Here is a 21502-nt window from a genome sequence, read left to right as displayed (position 1 = left end):
TATAGGTAATGACAGTATCAGCAGTAAGAACCGATTAAGTTACTCCAAATTAGTATCTGATCTGCTTTAAAAAGACACTCATTATCAGTTAATTCATTAAGGGTATTTGTTGAGGTTTAAGACATATGAAACAAAAATACCTCATTTGCAAGTAATTAATATGGAGTTTCAAAACTGGAATACTTATGTTTGAATCCCTTTTAATCCACTTGAAAGAGATACTTAGATCTTTAATCATCAGATAAATTAGATATGTTTTGTTAATTGCCTATCAATCAATATTCCAGTTGAGCATCTACATTGATGACGAGAAGGGCGCACAGCTGAGACAGGAGCTTTTTGCATTAAACACTTTCCCTTTGTGCAGCTGGCACTGAGGGTATTAACTAATTCAATAATTCCAAGGGGAATTACTGTACTTGTTTATTTGTAGCATTGTAAAGTTCTCAGGAGGTTTGGGTATGCATGGTCTAGTTGAGTGGCTAGGGCTGGGTGCTAGGTTGGACTGGGTGACCTTGGAGGTCTCTTCCAACCTGCTTGATTCTATGTTTCTATGCAGTGAAAACCTATGCTAAGGTGGCTAGGGTTTTTTGTTTGCTTGTTTCTGGTTTGGTAGGGAGTTTTTTGTGTTTGGTGAGAGGTTTTTTTTTGGTTGTTTGTGTTTCTTTATTTTGTGTGTTATTTGTCAAGACTGTGGAAGTAGCTGCAGTTTTGTTTTAAGCTATTATCAAAAAGACAGCACTGTATTTAATCTCTGGTTTCAAGCCTGCATTGACTGGCCTGTGCTGGCAACTCTGCAGTTCATTGATTTTGTACAGCTCCCTGTCTAAGAAAGGCACACTCACAGGATCACAGGATGTTAGGGGTTGAAGGGACTCAAGGAGATCATTGAGTCCAACCCCCCTGCCAGAGCAGGACAATACTATCTGGCTGAGGAACTTAGTGCCATGGTCTAGTTGACTGGCTAGGGCTGGGTGCTAGGTTGGCCTGGATGATCTTGGAGGTCTCTTCCAACCTGGTTGATTCTATGATTCTATCTAACACAGATCACAGAGGAACACATCCAGACAGGCCTTGAAAGTCTCCAGAGAAGGAGACCCCACAGCCTCTCTGGGGAGCCTGTTCCAGCATTCTGTGACCCTTACAGTAAAGATGTTCCTCCTTGTGTTGAAGTGGGATCTCTTGTGCTGCAACTTACACCCATTGCTCCTTGTCCTAACTCCTTGCTCCTGACTCTTCTGTTTTGAGTTGTTCACTAGCTCCTCAGGTTGTGTAAGGTGGAAGTAATCAACACCTGCAAAACCTGTTGGACTTCTTCATTCATTAGTCTTTGTCATATATTGAAGGAGGACTGGGAAGGAGAGATTTTTCAGGAAGATTACACCATCAGGAGAAATGGCTTGGCTTAAGCTTCAGCATTCAGTAGAAAACCTGATATATTTTCATGCTCAGGAGCAAAAAAAGTGGATCTTTGGGTAAAAAGATCCTTTGCAATAACTTCTATTTTTTTAGAAGTTATTGCAAAGTATCCACACCTATCTTCTGGAGCCCTTATTGCAAGAGGGATGTCAACGTGCTGGAGCGTGTCCAGAGCAGGGCCATGAGGATGATCATAGAATCAAGCAGGTTGGAAGAGACCTCCAAGATCATCCAGGCCAACCTAGCACCCAGCCCTAGCCACTCAACTAGACCATGGCACTGAGTGGTCATGGATAAGTATCCAGTCTTTTCCTGAACACCTCCAGGGATGGTGACTCCACCACCTCCCTGGGCAGCCCATTCCAATGCCAATCACTCTCTCTGCCAACAACTTCCTCCTAACATCCAGCCTATACTTCCCCCAGCACAACTTGAGACTGTGTCCCCCTCTCCTATGAGGACAGACTGAAAGAGTTTGGGCTGTTCAGTCTGGAGAAAAGGAGGCTCCCAGGTGACCTTCTTGTGGCCTTCCAGTATCTGAAGAGGACCTACAAAAGAGTTGGGGAGGTGTTTTTTAGTCTCTCGGGGAGTGACAGGACTGGGGGGAATGGAGCAAAGCTGGAGGTGAGGAGATTCAGCCTAGATGTGAGGAGGAAGTTGTTCAGCATGAGAGTTGGTGAGAGCCTGGAATGGGTTGCCCAGAGAGGTAATTGAGACCCCATCCCTGGAGGTGTTTAAGGTCAGACTGGATGAGGCTGTGGCCAGCCTGATGTAGGGTAGGGTGTCCCTGGGCATGGCAGTGGAGTTGGAACTGACTGATCCTTGTGGTCCCTTCCAACCCTGCCTGACTCTACGATTCGATGTTACAAACATTTACTAGTCTAAAGCCAGAGCTGAGAACTGTGTTAAAGTCTGATCTGAAAAACACCAAAAAAACCCAACCCAGCATTAATAACAAAATGCTGACACAACTTTATCTCTAACCCTTCTAGCAGAGTGGTTATAATATGGAAAAAAAGTATAAGGTTCAATAAAACACAAGGCAGAAACAGCAAATTATATTAGATGTGACATATTAGCCATGAGGCCTTTTCTAAACTACACTGCAAAAAATTAGGACAAGGGTATGGTAGTATATTTCTCCCCAGAGCATGAGAAAGGCCTGGCCCCCAGAGCATTCCCTCTGAACTTGTATTCTATTTCTAGCATGTGTTTTATTAACTTTCAAGTTTTTGTTTTGCAGGCTAGAAGCCCAGCACCAACCTTAATGTCAAATTAGATAATGAAAGGCAATAGTCATCTTAAGGAAAAAAAAAATCATTCAAATAACTGTCATGTTGCATTATAGTTTTTTGCTGCTAGCAAAAGCCTTAATTAAGTCTGCAGAATGGTTTCTTTTCTCATCTGCTGATTTCAGATGGTCTAAACTTCCTAAGCAATTTTTTTTTTCCCTGTTGGAGCTTTGCATTCTCATAGAAATCAGCTTATGCATAAAGCAGAAACGAAAACAAAGGCAAAAAAAAATAAACCCAGCCCAAAAGTGGGAGGAGAGAATTGCACTTGGAGTTGTGCTGCTCATAAAGTGGGAGGAAAAAGGTTAGAGCTGGAACTTGGAGTCTTTTGAGAGATTTCAGCTGGGATGATGAACAAGAAGCTAACAGCTGCTATTGATCATAGAATCATAGAATCAACCAGGTTGTAAGACACCTCCAAGATCAGCCAGTCCAACCTAGCACCCAGCCCTAGCCACTCAACTAGACCATGGCACTAAGTGCCTCAGCCAGGCTTTTCTTCAACACCTCCAGGGATGGTGACTCCACCACCTCCCAGGGCAGCCCATTCCAATGCCAATCACTCTCTCTGCCAACAGCTTCCTCCTAACATCCAGCCTAGGCTTTCCCTGGCACACCTTGAGGCTGTGTCCCCTTGTTCTGTTGCTGGTTGCCTGGGAGAAGAGACCAACCCCCACCTGGCTATTAGCGAAGTAGAATGACAGCAAGTGACCTATTAGTGTGATAATCTGGAGATATGCTTCAGAACAGATCCTGTTCTCCTCATGCTGCAGTGAGGCTGCCTCAGCTAAGAGTGGTCTTTGGCTGGTGCAGAACCAAGCTTACCCCAAAATAGCTTTTCCTAGAGGAAAGAACATTCGTGGATCATTGTTGCTTTCAGCAATCTCTGACTGAATCAGTAATTCCCAACAGGGAATCTAATTATGCCAGAGGCTGAAATGATAAGTACAAGGACCAAAAAGTGCAAGGAAAATTGAGCTGCACTTGGGCACTGAATCAAGCAGAGCACAGCCAGATCTGGAGGAACAGGCCTAATGAATGCATGCATAATAAATTGCAATTAATAGTACTGAAGCAGTCATCGGTGTGATAGGCATTACTTACTGTAAGTGCATTGTTGGAGTTACTAAACTGGATGTGTTTCTACTGCTGATGAAGTTACAATAATCCTCTTTAACCTTACGAGAAGACTCTTCTCCAGTTGGTATGCTTTGCTTTGTCATGGGTCATGAAGTGGTCTTAACAGTCATGAATGGGAGTCTTTTGGATTGAACCTAAACTGGAGGCAATTGCCTAGGAGGTCACTTGAAGATGGACATTCAATCCACAGAACCATACTAGAACTGTCATGAAGTGAAATACTGAGAAATCTGTTTGTTGGGGTACCAGATCCTCTCCATAATTCCTTAGTCTCTAGATCCACTTCAAGTGCTCCAGATTCCTTGCTAAAACACTTGGAGGCCCCAAACACAAACTTTGGCCGTGAGGGAACCATGATCTCATCTGTCTGGCATTGACATAATGTGAGTGCAAACTGTTTCCAGATCAGAATATTCTACTGTCACATGTTCCTTTTTGCACAATGTCCTGTAGAGATGAAAATGATTGCATGCAGTAGCAAGTCCTGTTGAGCCAAACTCCCATTTTTTCACTGAGTCTCTAGGTTCAGTTTTCCCCTGACTTTGTCAGCTTCTGACTTCAGTTGGATCTGTTGCTCATTGCACCAGTGAAACCAAGAGAAGTCTTGTTGTCTGTTAGGACTTGACTGTGAAGCCAAGTATTGCACAGGCTATTTTGACAGCATGGTATTCCAAGAGGGCCTCTAATGTTGCCCTGAAATTCACTTCTTCAAAATTGAAACAGTAAAATTATATTTCCCTTGTACTTTGCCCTCTCTGCCTCAGTGGTAAGTGCTCTATAGCACAGAATTATTGGGCAAATCATCCCTTTGGGGACTATATGCATCAGGGAGATAGTATGGGACTGGGGATACATCCAGAGTTTGACAGAATGCCTGACTGCTGGGGGTGTGCAGCCTGGAGAAGAGGAGGCTCAGGGGGGACCTCATTGCTGTCTACAACTACCTGAAGGGAGTTTGTAGCCAGGTGTGGGTTGGTGTCTTCTGCCAGGCAACCAGCAACAGAACAAGGGGACACATTCTCAAGTTGTGCCAGGGGAAGTCTAGGCTGGATGTTAGGAGGAAGTTGTTGTCAGAGAGAGTGATTGGCATTGGAATGGGCTGCCCAGGGAGGTGGTGGAGTCACCATCCCTGGAGGTGTTGAAGAAAAGCCTAGATGAGGCACTCAGTGCCATGGTCTAGATGACTGGCTAGGGCTGGGTGCTAGGTTGGCCTGGCTGATCTTGGAGGTCTCTTCCAACCTGGTTAATTCTACGATTCTATGAAAAACAACTTGCAACAAACTGCAGAAACTTTCCATAGGAAATTAAAAAGTGGCCAAATGGAGTAAGAAAGAAAGAAGAAAAGTAAAAAAAAACCAAACAAACAAAGAAAACATTAGTAATAATTCTTGCTGGCATCTTTTGAACTCAGGTGTTATAAAACTTTGCCTTCATTTAGATCAGCTGCTGGTGGTGGTGGTGCAGGGGATGGCCACAGGTGTGTGCTAGGGTTTTTTATACTGTCCATTTATTTTGATTCTTTGTTAAGTTTGTTTATAGGTCCTAGAAAATCCATCAGATTAAAATAGCTCAGAAAATCCCCAGGAACCAGACTGAAAGTGAACAAGAATTTAATCTTTCTTCATCACTGTCAACTGAAATTCTTTCCTCCTGATAAATACAAGTAGATGCTGTTTCTGCTTCTTTATTGGTGCCGACGATCTCGATTCAATACCGCAGAAGAGAGAGGAAGATTAAGATGTATAGTAAAGCAGGATTGGAAGATTATTGCAATAAAATGGAAAAACTATCAGTCACACACTGCCTTAAGATGGAATTTTACAATGCTGTTGTGGTTAGGAACAGTTAAAACTCTTCCAAGAATATCTTTCTTAGTGATAGACTTGCCCCAGAGAAGACCTTCTTGTAGTCGTTTAAGTCTTTAGTGACGTAACTATAAATCTGGTAACATCAAAAGCACAAAACCAAGCTGACTTGCCTAAGCATCTTCAACTGTAAGTTGCTGCAAGTTGTTGGAAAGAGGAAACAAGAACCTATCTAAAATCAGGAGCACAAAGGCCTGGAACACAAACCCTATGAGGAGAGGCTGAGGGAGCTGGGGTTGTTTAGCCTAGAGAAGAGGAGGCTCAGGGGGGACCTCATTGCTGTCTACAATTACCTGAAGGGAGGCTGTAGCCAGGTGGGGGTTGGTCTCTTCTGCCAGACAACCAGCAACAGAACAAGGGGACACAGTCTCAAGTTGTGCAGGGGTAAGTCTAGGCTGGATGTTAGGAGGAAGTTCTTGCCAGAGAGAGTGATTGGCATTGGAATGGGCTGCCCAGGGAGGTGGTGGAGTTGCTGTCCCTGGAGGTGTTCAAGCAAAGCCTGGCTGAGGCACTTAGTGCCATGGTCTAGTTGAGTGGCTAGGGCTGGGTGCTAGGTTGGACTGGCTGATCTTGGCAGTCTCTTCCAACCTGCTTGATTCTATGATTCTATTTCAATAATATCCAAATAACTAAAAGTTCAGAGTTACTAATCAGGATCCGTCTGTTACCAAGGAAGCCAGCTGGGGGTGAGATGAACAGTAACTTAAGCTAGCAGCCCAGGGGAAAGCTAGCTACTTAAAAGTGACCAAGGTTGTTTGGACTGACCATAATTGATCCTGAGCCTTTAGCAAGGGCCCAAAAGTGTCTGAAAACTGCTCTTTGGAAATTACTGGGCTGCCCAGGGAGGTGGTGGAGTCACTATCACTGGAGGTGTTCGAGAAAAGACTGGATGAGGCACTTGGTGCCATGGTCTAGTTGAGTGGCTAGGGCTGGGTGCTAGGTTGGACTGGCTGATCTTGGAGGTCTCTTCCGACCTGGTTGCTTCTATGATTCTATACTTGTTTAAAATGGTAGCTATTAAAGGATTATACAAAGAGCTTGGACTCATTCTGGCACTCGCACTTTCACCTGAAGAGAGAGTGAGGTGTGATCATGGTAGCAGAGGATTTTATGTGGGGAAAATGTGTGCTATTTGGTGAGGGCATGAAGTTGCCTTTACAAAGGCTACAGGAGATGTGCTGTATGCACAGGCCAATCTTATTACCACAAGAGAATTTAAGCAGATCCCTTTCCCAGCACAAGATGCTAACACTGAAGCCTTACAATCACATCAGGCAGGTCCATGTTTTTCTCACACACCCTCTGTTTGGATGATTTGTATTGTGAAAAGGACTGGGCAGAGCATCACTCCCATTCTAGTGTCCTTTGACACCGAGTTGAAAATGAGTCTGCAACGAGACTGGTGAATGACTCTCTTGAATATGTTTTCATCTAAATCATTAGGCACATGGGTAGTGAGGGTAAGAAGTCCTGACAACGTTGCATGGCATGTCTTAACATTTCTTAGCTGCAGAGAAAGAAGCAGGCAAAGAAAATGTTGCTCTAACGGCCCAGTATGTCAAAGCATTTCCAAAATGCTTGCTCTCCCTATTTACACCCTTCTATTTGCATGTGAAAGGCCTGTATTTACAGATGTCAGCATTTCAAGAAGGGTCAGGCTGAGCTGGAGCCCTGAGATTCAAATATTTCAGAAGGCATGAGAAGGCTTGGGTTTTTTTTTTCTCGTGGCTCTGGTTTATGCCATTGTTGGAGATAAGAAGTGAGATGATTCAGTACAGAAACAAATCTCTCCAGGGCTGCTGTGTGCTTTGGTTTTGGCCACTTCTGTCAAATGGCACTGCCTGGTTGTCTTGGCTGGTAAAGTTTGCTACTTACACATTTTTGCTTGCATGTGAAATGACATTTATTCTGTTCTTAATCAAGTTACTTCAGTTTGCTAAAATCAAGATACTTCAGTTTGCTAGAGAGCTGTTCTACAGATCTGCTCTGGGGCACTTTTCAGCATGATCAGCCAAGTCCAGGAATGTGATGGAAGTTGAAAAAACATGCCCAGAAAGCACAAGAAGGATGTTGTTAGTGCTACAGTGGCTGCTGCATGTCCCAGTTTGGCTTCTACTGGCTCACCCAAGGGAGGACAAATTGCTGCTGTCAGTGCAGTCCTTCCTCAGCAGCTGGAGGCGCTGCGACTGATGAACCTCCATGCCCCCATCAGTGGGTAGTCATGATCCCCATTGCCTGCATGGTCACCTCTATCAACCTGCTATCTTGCCAACAACTTTGCATCCTCAGCAAGCAGCTGTGGCAGTGTGGAGTGTCAGAGCTACCACAAAATGGCATACTGGTCTGCATCAGGAACAGTGTGGCCAGTTGGACAAGGGAGATTATTCTTCCCCTGTACTCAACACTGGTCAGGCCACACCTTGAGTGCTGTGTCCAGTTCTGGGCTCCTCAATTCAAGAGAGATGTTGAGGTGCTGGAAGGTGTCCAGAGAAGGGCAACAAGGCTGGTGAGGGGCCTGGAACACAAATCCTATGAGGAGAGGCTGAGGGAGTGGAGCTGGGGGTGTTTAGCCTGGAGAAGAGGAGGCTCAGGGGGGACCTCATTGCTGTCTACAACTACCTGAAGGGAGGTTGTAGCCAGGTGAGGGTTGGTCTCTTCTGCCAGGCAACCAGCAACAGAACAAGGGGACACAGTCTCAAGTTGTGCTGGGGGAGATCTAGGCTGGATGTTAGGAGGAAGTTGTTGGCAGAGAGAGTGATTGGCATTGGAATGGGCTGCCCAGGGAGGTGGTGGAGGCACCATCCCTGGAGGTGTTCAAGCAAAGCCTGGCTGAGGCACTTAGTGCCATGGTCTAGTTGAGTGGCTAGGGCTGGGTGCTAGGTTGGACTGGCTGATCTTGGAGGTCTCTTCCAACATGGTTGATTCTATGATTCTATGAAAACTCCATTTCATTATCCAGTACTGAAACTGTAAGAATTTGTCCTTGTTCCTGGGATGATAAAATTTGATTTTGCCTATGCTGCTGCAAATTCTTGATCTTCCCTTGAGGACTATTTCTACAATGTTCAGAATGAGACCATTATTATATTACCAGAGTAGGCTTGCCAATGTAATTATTTCCCATTAGAAGTGCCTGCATCATTGATGTTTCAGAGTATTGAGTTTGAATTACACAAAACTATAGGTCAAGATCTTAGCTGATGCATCCCTCATCGTTTTGCTGAAAGCACTTGTAGCATGTATGGCTGAGGGAGCTGGGAGTGTTTAGCCTGGAGAAGAGGAGGCTCAGGGGTGACCTTATTGCTGTCTACAACTACCTGAGGGGAGGTTGTGGCCAGGAGGAGGTTGCTCTCTTCTCTCAGGTGGCCAGCACCAGAACGAGAGGACACAGCCTCAAGCTACGCCAGGGGAGATTTAGGCTTGAGGTGAGGAGAAAGTTCTTCACTGAGAGAGTCATTGGACACTGGAATGGGCTGCCCGGGGAGGTGGTGGAGTCGCCGTCCCTGGGGCTGTTCAAGGCAGGATTGGACGTGGCACTTGGTGCCATGGTCTAGCCTTGAGCTGTGTGGTAAAGGGCTGGACTTGATGATCTGTGAGGTCTCTTCCAACCTTGGTGATACTGTGATACTGTGATGTGTGGAAATGGCTATCTATATGCACATATCTGTTCATGTAGATGTTACAAGGTAAAGTGACATTGCTAGGAAAAATCCTGCTTTAAATTCAGTCTGATGCTTCTATGATAGAGATTATAGAATGGAGAACAAGTTTGATTTTTCAGACTAAGAAGAGAAATTGGTCAGTTTTGCATTACAGCACAATTAAACTTTGAATTATGTACCATAAGCCTGCAAACAAAACAACAGAATTACCTATCTACTTCTTTTTCTGTTGAGAGACTTTGTGTCAGGGAGCATGTATGCAGAAGGGGAAGCAAAATAATGATCAGATTTAAATGAAACTAAAAGACATTTTCTCAGCTGGAGGTTAGAAGAAAGTGGCTCCCTAAATGCAGAATTTTGTGAGAAGTCCTTGACAAATGTCTGGAATAACATAACATGGTGGCATAACATCATAATGAAAAGAGAAAACAAAAAGAACCCAACCCAAGCTTCTGCTTTAAACTTAGTTGATTCGATTGTACATTTTTTATGCTGGCATTGGTTTTGCTCTACATAAAGTGTATCTTGAAGATGTTTAACTGCACTGAGATCACACATTACACTCTTTGTCCTTTACAAAAGACAGCATACCTGCCAGGAGCACATAATTTAATCAAGAAAATATCATCATAACTAGATTTTGGTGACACTATAATCAGGAAACACAGGCAAGAGGTCAGCCAGCCAGATTGTTTCTACTGGGTATTTGAGAACTGTGGGCTGCTGTTATTTGCAGCTGCACTGTAATTTTATTTTATTGTGGAGGATAAATCAAAGTTTTAAAGGGAGGCTATATATATTTTTTTTTTTTGGGTATCTGAAAGCTGCAGATGCTGGCATGAGAATTGCTTGTTGCCAAAACTAGCTGTAAGTATGTTTGCTCTGAGAGAAAACAATCAGGCCGATAGCTCAGAGGTCGGGGAAAAAAACACCCTTATGACAATTATGCTCCATTTAGCATCAGTGCAGGTTCTTCTATACCATCCTGTCCTTGCTCCTTTATTCTCCTTTATATTATTTTCTTGTTATTGTGTGCTTTAGGGAACAGGCTTTAAGGGCTGTTCAGTCTCTGAATGGGTTCAAGCCTTTGCTTCCGTGGAGACTGCTGAGAAGGGTGTCACTTGTGAAGGCAGTTTTGTGAAGAGACAACTCACTAATAAGAGCCATACTCAGACAAGCAGCCTTCTCTGTGCAGGCCTCCAAGCAGCTATCAGAAGCTAATTGTAATGCTTATTAAAGGCAGCTTAGCAGGGATGTGAAAATGGCAGGCAGGGCTTTGCTATTATCTGCACCAGCTCTCAGCCCTCTTACTCGGCAGTCTCTGGGTCTATTCAGGGACAGAGGTGCTGCTTTTCTAAAAGGAAGGGGGTGGGGGAGAGGGAAGAGAAAGGTCCCAAACCAATGTAACTGGGTAGTTGTGAAAAAGCACCGCAGCCTGGGAAGCTTTCTAGATTGCATTTGCATCGCATGCCATTTTTTGGGGGGCTGGAAAGCTGTTTGTAGAAACACTAAGCAGATTGTACCTTCCTCACAGTGAGTAGGTGAGCATGACACTGGTATTTCTGAGACGAGCTGAGACACACAGATGCCTGAGAGCCTTTATTAGTGGTGATACTGTGATATCTCCTCTTGGTGTCAGATTGCTCCCTTGTTCCTCTACACAGTGCCTGTGTTCTCCCTTCACCCACCGAATTACTAACTTTGTGGGCACTTAATCTCCTAGCCCTGCACATGCATTCTGCAGAACACGATGTTTCTGAGCAGGCAAATCCCTCTTCAGCCATTTCTCCTTTTGGGAATAGTGCCTTAGCTTTCCTGAAGGCTTCTCCAGCCTTTGGAGGGTAGTACCAGCATACTGTTCAAGGCAAGATTGGATGTGGTGCTTGGTGCCATGGTCTAGCCTTGAGCTCTGTGGTAAAGGGTTGGACTTGATGATCCATGAGGTCTCTTCCAACCTTGGTGATACTGTGTGATGCTGTGATAATAAAGGGGGGAGGAAAAAAAAAAGACCCAGAAAAGTATAGCTTGATTTGCATGTCACAGTTTAAGCTTTTCAATGTCATCTCTTATCATCTGCAACGTCTCCTTCCCACCTCCTCCTACCTCTTGCAGTTCTTCCCCGTGAAAACTAAGAAGGTACAGTATAGAAATCAGGGACACAATGAGCATCAAACTCAGCATGCCATATCCTTACAACTCCCTGTCAGAATCAAACCACACACTTTGAGGCTTTGCATCCTGTTATTCCTCATGCAAACTGCCGCTGCAGACAAGCACTTTGCCTGTGGTAAATGCTCTCGTTCGGAGCAGATGTTTCCCTCAATTAGCATTCACCCAACTATTTAGCAAGTGTATTCTATTAAAATATTTTAATTTATGCAGAAATTAGGTTATTAAATTTACAAATTCTTTTTTTTATAAGACACATCCTATAGTTTCGAGCTGATCATTTGCTGTCAGTAATAGTTATCACGGGCCAGAGAGTATTCCTCTAAAAAGAAATCTTGGCATTGTTGGGTTCTTTTTTTCCCCCAGCAGTGAGGCATTTGCTTCTTTCATGTATTCCTCCTAGCATAATGATTGAATTTTTTATAGCCTCCATATAAAGATACTTAACGTTTAAGACGTTTGACAGGGTTCTGAAAACAAGGAGGAAACAGAATTCAGTTTTGAAAGTTCTGCATATAAGTAGCAACATTTTTTTTTCTGTTCATGTTCTATTAGCTTTCCTTCTTCCAAACCCACGGAGAGACAAGTCTTATTTTCTCCTCGGCTTCCATCTGTTCAGACCACAGTATCATCAGGGTTGGAAGAGACCTCACAGATCATCCTGTCCAACCCTTTACCACAGAGCTCAAGGCTAGACCATGGCACCAAGTGCCACGTCCAGTCCTGCCTTGAACAGCTCCAGGGACGGCGACTCCACCACCTCCCCGGGCAGCCCATTCCAGTGTCCAATGACTCTCTCAGGGAAGAACTTTCTCCTCACCTCCAGCCTAAATTTCCCCTGGCACAGCCTGAGGCTGTGTCCTCTTGTTCTGGTGCTGGCCACCTGAGAGAAGAGAGCAACCTCCTCCTGGCCACAACCACCCCTCAGGTAGTTGTAGACATCAATAAGGTCTCCCCTGAGCCTCCTCTTCTCCAGGCTAACCAATCCCAGCTCCCTCAGCCTCTCCTCGTAGGGCTGTGCTCAAGGCCTCTCCCCAGCCTCGTCGCCCTTCTCTGGACATGCTCAAGCATCTCAATGTCCCTCCTAAACTGGGGGGCCCAGAACTGAACACAGTACTCAAGGTGTGGTCTAAGCAGTGCAGAGTACAGGGGCAGAATGACCTCCCTGCTCCTGCTGGCCACACCATTCCTGATGCAGGCCAGGATGCCACTGGCTCTCTTGGCCACCTGGGCACACTGCTGGCTCATGTTCAGGTGGGTATCAATCAGCACCCCCAGATCCCTCTCTGTCTGGCTGCTCTCCAGCCACTCTGTGCCCAGCCTGTATCTCTGCATGGGGTTGTTGTGGCCAAAGTGCAGCACCCTGCACTTGGAGCCATTTTCACTCACCCTGCCCATGCAGTTCTGCCCTGATGTCACTTTTCCACTGCATATTGCCTGGGCAGTGACCGGGGTGGGGGAATGAGCAAGTGGCTGCGTGGTGCTTAGTTGCTGGCTGGGGTTAAATAGCCACAACAAAAGGCTAATACAATTTTCTTCTCTCCGGGAGGTTGAATGCGGTTGATAATGAAAGCAGAGGGGTTTTTTTTTTTGCATCTTTAGGTTGTGAGCAGGAATCCAGCTCAGGTTACTAGTGACCGACAGTTGCTACCATCTACTGGCTGTTTGCGATCCTCTGTGCAGCAACCGGGCACCTGGATTCCTTCACAGCACAGTGGCTTCTATCTTCTTGGCAATCTGACCAAAAAGCTTATTAGGGATGGAGGGATGGCAGCTAACAAGTCCTTTTAGCAGGTCTTTGGCTCCAGTATGGTTTCCTTTTTTTGTTCTCCTGCTGTACAATGTAATGCTCAGACAACTGCTGCGTTTAGAAGTGTGCCAGCTAATTGAAGCTAAACTGTGATTTTATGCAAAGCACTCCTTGTCTACCTTGGATGTTAACTTCCAGTGTCCCCTTTCGTTAATTTGTGTTTGTCTGTGTATTTCTAAAGGCCTTTGTCAGCGATGGCAAACACACAATGTTTTGTAGGTTAAAAAAATTAGCATCCTTTATCAAAGCTGGCCCTGGAAGGCAGTCAGTTAGATTTGAAGATCCTAAAGTGCCTAGGTGGTAAGGTAGATAATCTTCTCTTTTAATAAATAATATATATATTAATTTCATAGTGAATATAGAATAAAAAATATTTACTATCACAACACTACCCATTTCAGGTTTTTCAGAAGATTCAATGAAATTTAAGTTTGCTTCCCCCCACCCCTCCCCTATAATTTCCTTTCTGATAATATGCACATCTTAGCTACTTAAAAAAGGTCTAATCTGGATATATGCATGTTTCTTCTTCATGCTTATGATTTTGGGGATATATATTGTTTAATAATAATACAAATGGATATTGCACTGAAGCAAATTCCTCCTCCTTGGTCTCCTAGCTCTCTTAATACTAAACACCATTTGGCTTTTCCTTTCACATCTCCCAGGCACAGACTTCCTGATCTCCAAAGTGGAATGGCTTTGACTAGTTGCCCAGTCCTTGTCAGCTACTGTTGAAAGAAAGGTTTCTAAAGTGGACTAGCAAGTGACAGCATGCTGGCAGTGTTATTTGCAGAACATAATAGATTATAGATCTATCCATCACCAAAAGGGATGGAGCAGAGGCAGCGATGACAGAACAACAGTAGAGTTTGCAGGACCAAATTTCCCTCAGAAGCGAAGCAAGATAGAAAAGCAACTTCAGCCTTCTTGTTCATTTAGGTCACAAACAAGAAAACAAGAAACTTATGAATAAACAGAGGATGCTCAAATGATTAAGGAGAGACTGAGGGAGCTGGGGCTTTTTAGCTTGGAGAGGAAGAGACTAAGGGGTGACCTCATTAACGGTTATAAATACGTAAGGGGTGAGTGCTAGGATGATGGAGCCAGCCTCTTCTCGGTGATAGCCAGTGACAGGACAAGGGGCAATGGGTGGAAGTTGAGGCACAGGAGGTTCCATGTGAACTTGAGGAAGAATTTTTTCACTGTGAGGGTGACAGAGCACTGGAACAGGCTACCCAGAGAGGTTGTGGAGTCTCCCCCTCTGGAGATATTCAACAGCCATCTGGATGCGTTCGGGTGTGATCTGCTCTAGGTGATCCTGCTCTGGCAGGGGGGCTGGACCAGATGATCTTTCGAGGTCCCTTCCAGCCCCTGACATTCTATGATTCTATGATACTGTTGATTTGATGTTATGATGGTAGTTCTCTGTGTCTACATGGCCATGGGAAGTTATGTTAATAATGTAAGACCTCTAGTGCAACTACAGCGCTCTCCTATCCAAACCACTGATAATATTCACTGCCATAATGGAAGCAGTAATCCCTTATTGACAAAAAAGTGGAATTCTCTGGCTTCTCCTCTCCCAGAGGTCAGAATAATTATTTGACATATTTTTATTTGACCTGAACCTCCATGGAATCTGTAAGCAGACTGAACATCCTCTCTGATTAGTCTCTTCCGTCTCTCAAACCTTAAATGAACAAACGCAGTCACAGTGGGACCTGTTGTAGAGTTGAGGTATTTATGCCCTATGCAGTGACTTCTAATTTAAGCACTTTAATGATAAAATAAGAAGAGGAAAGAAAATTATGTCCTCTTGATACCTGGGTCATAAACTGACTATCTTTAAGAGTTCAAATGAAAGAGACACTGTTAGAGAACATTGTGATAATTTGCTTTACTAGTTACCCTTGCTATATGGTCAGCTGAGGTAAGTGGTGCACTGTGCAGTCAGTCACCAGTGCAAGACTCATTGCTAGCTCTGTATAGAGCTATTTAACTGACTGGGACTTCAGTATGTACCTCCATGCCACTCTGACAGAGCTGGCCCCAGAAGCATGTCATCCCATTTTCCACTTTACAAGGCCACATTACTTCCTAGCTGGCCAAGTGTGCTGAGTGGTGCAGTAACCCAGAATTTCTCTTGCCATTCTGCACTTAGGTCTGCAGACTTGCTGTTAAATGGTGGGTGCATTTGGTCCTGTATCTGCTTTGACTGCATGTGTCTGATCAGTAAAGAGGGATTCAGCTCTAGCTAAAGATACCTAAATGTAGGTGTCTAAATGCAAGTATCAGCTATAACTTTACTAAAGCCCTCTTGCAGCTTTTCAGCATTATCTGAGTCACTTCCTAGGCACTGCTGAATGTATCGACTGGCAACTTCAGATGCCCACACTTTGGCTCAGTGATGTTCCAGATTCCCTGAAATATCCTCCCTGTTTTTCACTTGCCAGTGTGGAAAATTGTTGCTCTACTTTAGGCCCTCTCTCACATCTGTCATTTCCACATGGATCTATTCCATAGTATAGGGCATCATAAATGTAACTGCCATGTGTATGGTGCAAAACCAAGTTGTGTCAAGGTATCCATGCACTGTAACAGGATCTTATACAAACATGTCTGAGGTACCTAAATATTAGAGTCTTCTGTCATTAGAGGTGACTTAAGATGCCCCACCTGACTGTCCCAGATACTGCAAACTGCCTGAAATGGCTCTGCATGTTTTTGTTTAGCCAACTGAATCTTACTTCTAAATTTAGATGCCTTATTCTCAGATTGAGTCTTACCCCTAGGGAGAGTTATGAGTGCCTGTAACACAGATTTTCTTCTATGTTAGATACTCAAGGCTGCTCCTGACATCTGCAGAAGTATAACAGATATGCTACAGGATTTATAGACCTGAACAGTTCTGGAGTGCCTGTTGAAGAAATACCCTCAGTGTCCCACAGAGAACAAGGACAGTGCTGTGCTGCTGGGTACAGTCATGCTGGATTCCAAGCAGGCTTGGGATGTCTGTGTTCCATTGAATCCTCTCTGTGTTCCAGGCGAAGTGGAGGTGGCTGTAGCCTCACAAAAGTTTGCCAAGGTAGGTGTGCATGTTTGTGTACAGGTGTTTCACCTGGGTTGCCTGCTTCACTGAAAAGGGTATGTTTTACTGCTTAGACTTTGGGAGATCAGATGTGTTTCATTCCCATCAGAGATTTAGCTGGTCCATCAGATTAGGCAGTGAACCATCAGGGATGCCAGCACTGCTAATGGAAATGCTGCTTTGTTTTTTATTTCTTTGTTGAATTTAATGTTTTCCTGAGCCTGACTGACTGGGATGACTCCACCACCTCCCTGGGCAGCCCATTCCAATGCCAATCACTCTCTGCCAACAACTTCCTCCTAACATCCAGCCTAGACCTCCCCCAGCACAACTTGAGACTGTGTCCCCTTGTTCTGTGGCAGAAGAGGCCAACCCCTACCTGGCTACAACCTCCCTTCAGGTAGTTGTAGACAGCAATGAGGTCCCCCCTGAGACTCCTCTTCTCCAGGCTAAACACACCCAGCTCCCTCAGCCTCTCCTCATAGGCTTTGTGTTCCAGGCCCCTCAGCAGCTTCATCGCCCTTCTCTGGACACCTTCCAGCACCTCAACATCTCTCTTGAATTGAGGGGCCCAGAACTGGACACAGGACTCAAGGTGTGGCCTGACCAGTGTTGAGTACAGGGGAAGAATAACCTCCCTCGTCCTACTGGCCACTTCAGTGCTGTCTACAACTACCTGAAGGGAGGCTGTAGCCAGGTGGAGGTTGGTCTCTTCTCCCAGAGAGGAGAAGAATTTTGACATCTTCTGTGCCTGTTATTCTGCCTAGCTGTCTACCAATTTAAGTGACAATGATAGTGATGCATGCTCAGAATTATACGCACTGTATTCCCCATATATCTTGGCTATGAATGATGCATTTGGGATTATTTTACTGAAACACATCTCTGAGAGAAATTATTCTCCTTATGACACACACATCATCTGCCCAGTCATAGAATCATAGAATCAACCAGGTTGGAAGAGACCTCCAAGATCATCCAGTCCAACCTAGCACCCAGCCCTAGCCACTCAACTAGACCATGGCACTAAGTGTCTCATCCAGGCTTTTCTTGAACATCTCCAGGGACGGCGACTCCACCACCTCCCTGGGCAGCCCATTCCAATGCCAATCACTCTCTCTGGGAAGAACTTCCTTCTAGGAGAAGCAAAACATAGTGATAGCTCCATCAAAACATGACATGTAAAAGTAGATAACCAAAGCAAGAGCAGCTACAGATAGGTAATCAGACAGACGCAGTAAGAAAATGTGGCCAAACAGAAGGCAGTGCCCTTTGCCAAGCAGAAAGATCACAGTGTCACAGTATCACCAAGGTTGGAAGAGAACTCATAGATCATCAAGTCCAACCTGTTAACACAGAGCTTGAGGCTAGACCATGGCACCAAGTGCCACGTCCAGTCCTGCCTTGAGTAGCTCCAGGGACAGCGACTCCACCACCTCCCCGGGCAGCCCATTCCAGTGTCCAATGACTCTCTCAGTGAAGAACTTTCTCCTCACCTCCAGCCTAAATTTCCCCTGGTGTAGCTTGAGGCTGTGTCCTCTCGTTCTGGTGCTGGCCACCTGAGAGAAGAGAGCAACCTCCTCCTGGCTACAACCACCCCTCAGGTAGTTGTAGACAGCAGTAAGGTCTCCCCTGAGCCTCCTCCTCTCCAGGCTAGCCAATCCCAGCTCCCTCAGCCTCTCCTCATAAGGCTGTGCTCAAGGCCTCTCACCAGCCACATTGCCCTTCTCTGGACACATTCAAGCATCTCAATGTCCTTCTTAAATTGAGGGGCCCAGAACTGTGGCTTGCAGTGGGCAACCAGGGTATTGCTGAGGCAGTATTCTGCGTGGACTAGTGTTCCAGTGAGTCCCGGGTACTAGGCAAGAGATGCTTGTTTATAATACCCATTCTTTGAAGCCCTGCTCTGGATGTTTGCACTCTCCATATACTACACTATTTTGTATGCTCCTCCATTGCAGCAATATCATGTTCAGACAGTATGGTGCTGCCTGTCAAGTGAAAACACCCAAATGAGCAAATTAATTATTCTTGGCTATTATAAAATTCTGCCTTTAGTTCTCCACCAGGGGGAAAAAATGTTGACAGAGTTCTTTGCAGAGCAAAAAATGCCCACAGAGTTCTTTACAGAGCAAAAAATGCCCGTATATTTTATGAGAAAACATTTTCCACCTTGAAAACATTAAAAACATGAACACTTGCATTAAACCTGGCTTAGGGTTTACACCATATGACAGTCTTTAAAAGAGGGCTATATCTGGAGGTTTTCATGACTTCATAAAAATACCTGTTACACATGCTGAAAGTGCTGCACATTAGATCCTCTTGTCTTGGAATGTAATTGCCTTCGAGGCATAAAGGAGGCTGAGACTAATAATTCCCCCTGCATGCCTATTCTCTCTTTCTGTTCCACAGAGGAAGCTGGAAGGTTGTGGTATCATCAAAGAAGCATGTGTTGGGAGAGGGAAGAGCTAATCCTTAAATAGTTGTGCCCTGCATCTCAAGTAAGGATGAAAACCTTGAGAAAGGATTTCCTGAAGTCTTACATACTCTATATCCCTTAACTTTTTTAATGCTATAATTGTTGTATTAAGATAAGAGATGCTTCCAGAGTGATCCATGCTGGGTGGCCCTAGGTAACAACATATTTATTCATATGCCAGAGTTGTGCCATGGGATGATAGTGATGGAAATTTGGCAAACCCACTCTGCTGCTGTCAGATGAGTGAAACAGCCACTTCACTCAAGACTGGATGACAGATCGATGTATAGATCACTCTACAAGGTAAATCTGAAGGGATGGCTTATGATTAGGATGATGACTGAGAGAGATGACAAGAAAAAGAGAAGAAGGCAGTGAGCACTTTTTCATTCAGACAGCTTTACAGACATAAGTAAAGCCTACAACCTCTTTCTCTTACAATCCATATTGCCAGTAGGAACCGGCTGCGAAATGTTGTTACATGAGATTATTAACATTTAGCACTGGTTTTGAATTCAGGCAGAGGATGTGGGGTGGTAGATCATAGAATCATAGAATCAACCAGGTTGGAAGAGACCTCCAAGATCATCCACTCCAACCTAGCACCCAGCCCTAGCCAGTCAACTAGACCATGGCACTAAGTGCCTCATCCAGGCTTTTCTTGAACACCTCCAGGGATGGTGACTCCACCACCTCCCTGGGCAGCCCATTCCAATGCCAATCACTCTCTCTGCCAACAACTTCCTCCTAACATCCAGCCTAGACCTACCCCAACACAACTTGAGACTGTGATTGGTTTCAAGGAATCTCAATTCAAGAAAGATGTTGAGGTGCTGGAACATGTCCAGAGAAGGGCAACAAAGCTGGTGAGGGGCCTGGAGCACAAATCCTATGAGGAGAGGTTGAGGGAGCTGGGCCTGTTTAGCCTGGAGAAGAGGAGGCTCAGGGATGATCTTATTACTGTCTACAACTACCTGAAGAGGCATTGTAGCCAGGTGGGGGGTGGCCTCTTCTGCCAGGCAACCAGCAATAGAACAAGGGGACACAGTCTCAAGTTGTGCCAGGGTAGGTATAGGCTGGATGTTAGGAAGAAGTTCTTCACAGAGAGAGTGATTTGCCTTTGGAATGGTCTGCCCAAGAGGGTGGTGGAGTCACCATGCCTGGTGGTCTGTAAAAGGAGACTGGATGAGGCACTTAATGCCATGGCTTAGTTAATTAGAAGGTATTGGGTGATAAGTTGGACTCAGTGATCTCAAAAGTCTTTTCCAGGCTGGTTAACTCTGTGATTCTGTGATGGTGCCCCAGCCAGGCCAACAGAGCAGGGACAGAGGGTTGTCCAAGAGCCTGGTCACCACCAAACATGTCTTCAGTGACAAGGCAGATCTGAAATCAACCCAATCTGCTCAGGGCAGTCCAGGGCCACTTGTGCACTGATGGCCCTGAAGTCCTGAAGCAGCTCTATGTCACGGTAGACCTTCTTTTTGTGAACAAAATTTATGACCATCAGTGATCTGGGTCCCCAAGATGGCAAATTTACCAAGGCTGAAAATAACTATTAATGAAGTGACTGGAAGAAAACATTTTAATGGAAATATATGTATGACAATTGCAATTTCTTAGGGAATGCTTCTGTAGAGGTGTCACTTCCCCCTCTAAAATCAAGATGTTCTGCCAGATAGGGGAAAAAAAAAACCCAAAAGACATCAATATATTTTAGTTATTATCAAAATGAATGAGAAATAGAGAAGTTCATAGCCAGAGATATAAATTAGCAAAGGGAACATTCAGACAAATGACAAACTAAATTAAGGATGTTTGTGAAAGATCTAGATGCACAGCAGCAAAGAAATAAAAATAGCAGCATTGCTTATCATGATTCAGAAAAAAACCAGACATATCTGATCATAATTCTTTTTCATACTCAGGCAGTCTGGATGATGTGTTAGTATGAGAGGGTGAAAGACTAAAGCTTAAACAGGAGAAACCAGGTGTTGTTAGGTATTAAATATTTGGCTGTTGTTTTATAATCCACAGTCCCCAGGTGGACACATAAACTCCTTTTTCCACGTGTGAGAGAAGCAAAGTGCCCTGGGCTGGAATCCAAACTGTCTCATGGACTGAGTTGGGGAACGCTGCACAGAAAGAGATTAATGAACTCCTGCCCTTCTCCATGTGCATACAGCAGAGCTGCAGATTTCAGGGGATTACCCTCTGCTCACTTTGCAGTGAACTGAACTGGAATCCCTACAGCTGTAAAAACCTTATTCTTGTCTTGGGAAGAAAAAAACTCCACAGTCAAAGATGTACTCTCTCTGCCAGTTTTCTACATAGCAGTGGTCAGAGCACTCTGGAGTATATTCTGCCTAACAGTGGTCAGAGCACTCACTCTGGAGTATATTCTGCCTAACAGTGGTCAGAGCACTCACTCTGGAGTATATTCTGCCTAACAGTGGTCAGAGCACTCACTCTGGAGTATATTCTGCCTAACAGTGGTCAGAGCACTCACTCTGGAGTATATTCTGCCTAACAGTGGTCAGAGCACTCTGGAGTATATTCTGCATAGCAGTGGTCA

General features: G+C 44.8%; 1 long non-coding RNA gene across 2 annotated transcripts in view; it reads left to right on the top strand.

Moving 5' to 3' along the window:
- Positions 1-21217, top strand: part of LOC135191868 (uncharacterized) — a 36442-nt gene extending 15225 nt beyond the window's left edge. For both annotated transcript variants that reach the window (XR_010308874.1, XR_010308875.1), the window contains exons 2-5: positions 16197-16445; positions 18864-18952; positions 19112-19233; positions 20972-21217. This is a non-coding gene — a long non-coding RNA (uncharacterized LOC135191868). The remainder of the gene's footprint in view (positions 1-16196; positions 16446-18863; positions 18953-19111; positions 19234-20971) is intronic.
- The last annotated feature ends 285 nt before the right edge of the window (positions 21218-21502 follow it).

This window comes from Pogoniulus pusillus, chromosome 3 (genome assembly GCF_015220805.1).
Source record: "Pogoniulus pusillus isolate bPogPus1 chromosome 3, bPogPus1.pri, whole genome shotgun sequence".
In the NCBI taxonomy this organism is placed as follows: domain Eukaryota; kingdom Metazoa; phylum Chordata; class Aves; order Piciformes; family Lybiidae; genus Pogoniulus; species Pogoniulus pusillus.
This window is presented reverse-complemented; position numbering and strand designations above follow the sequence as displayed.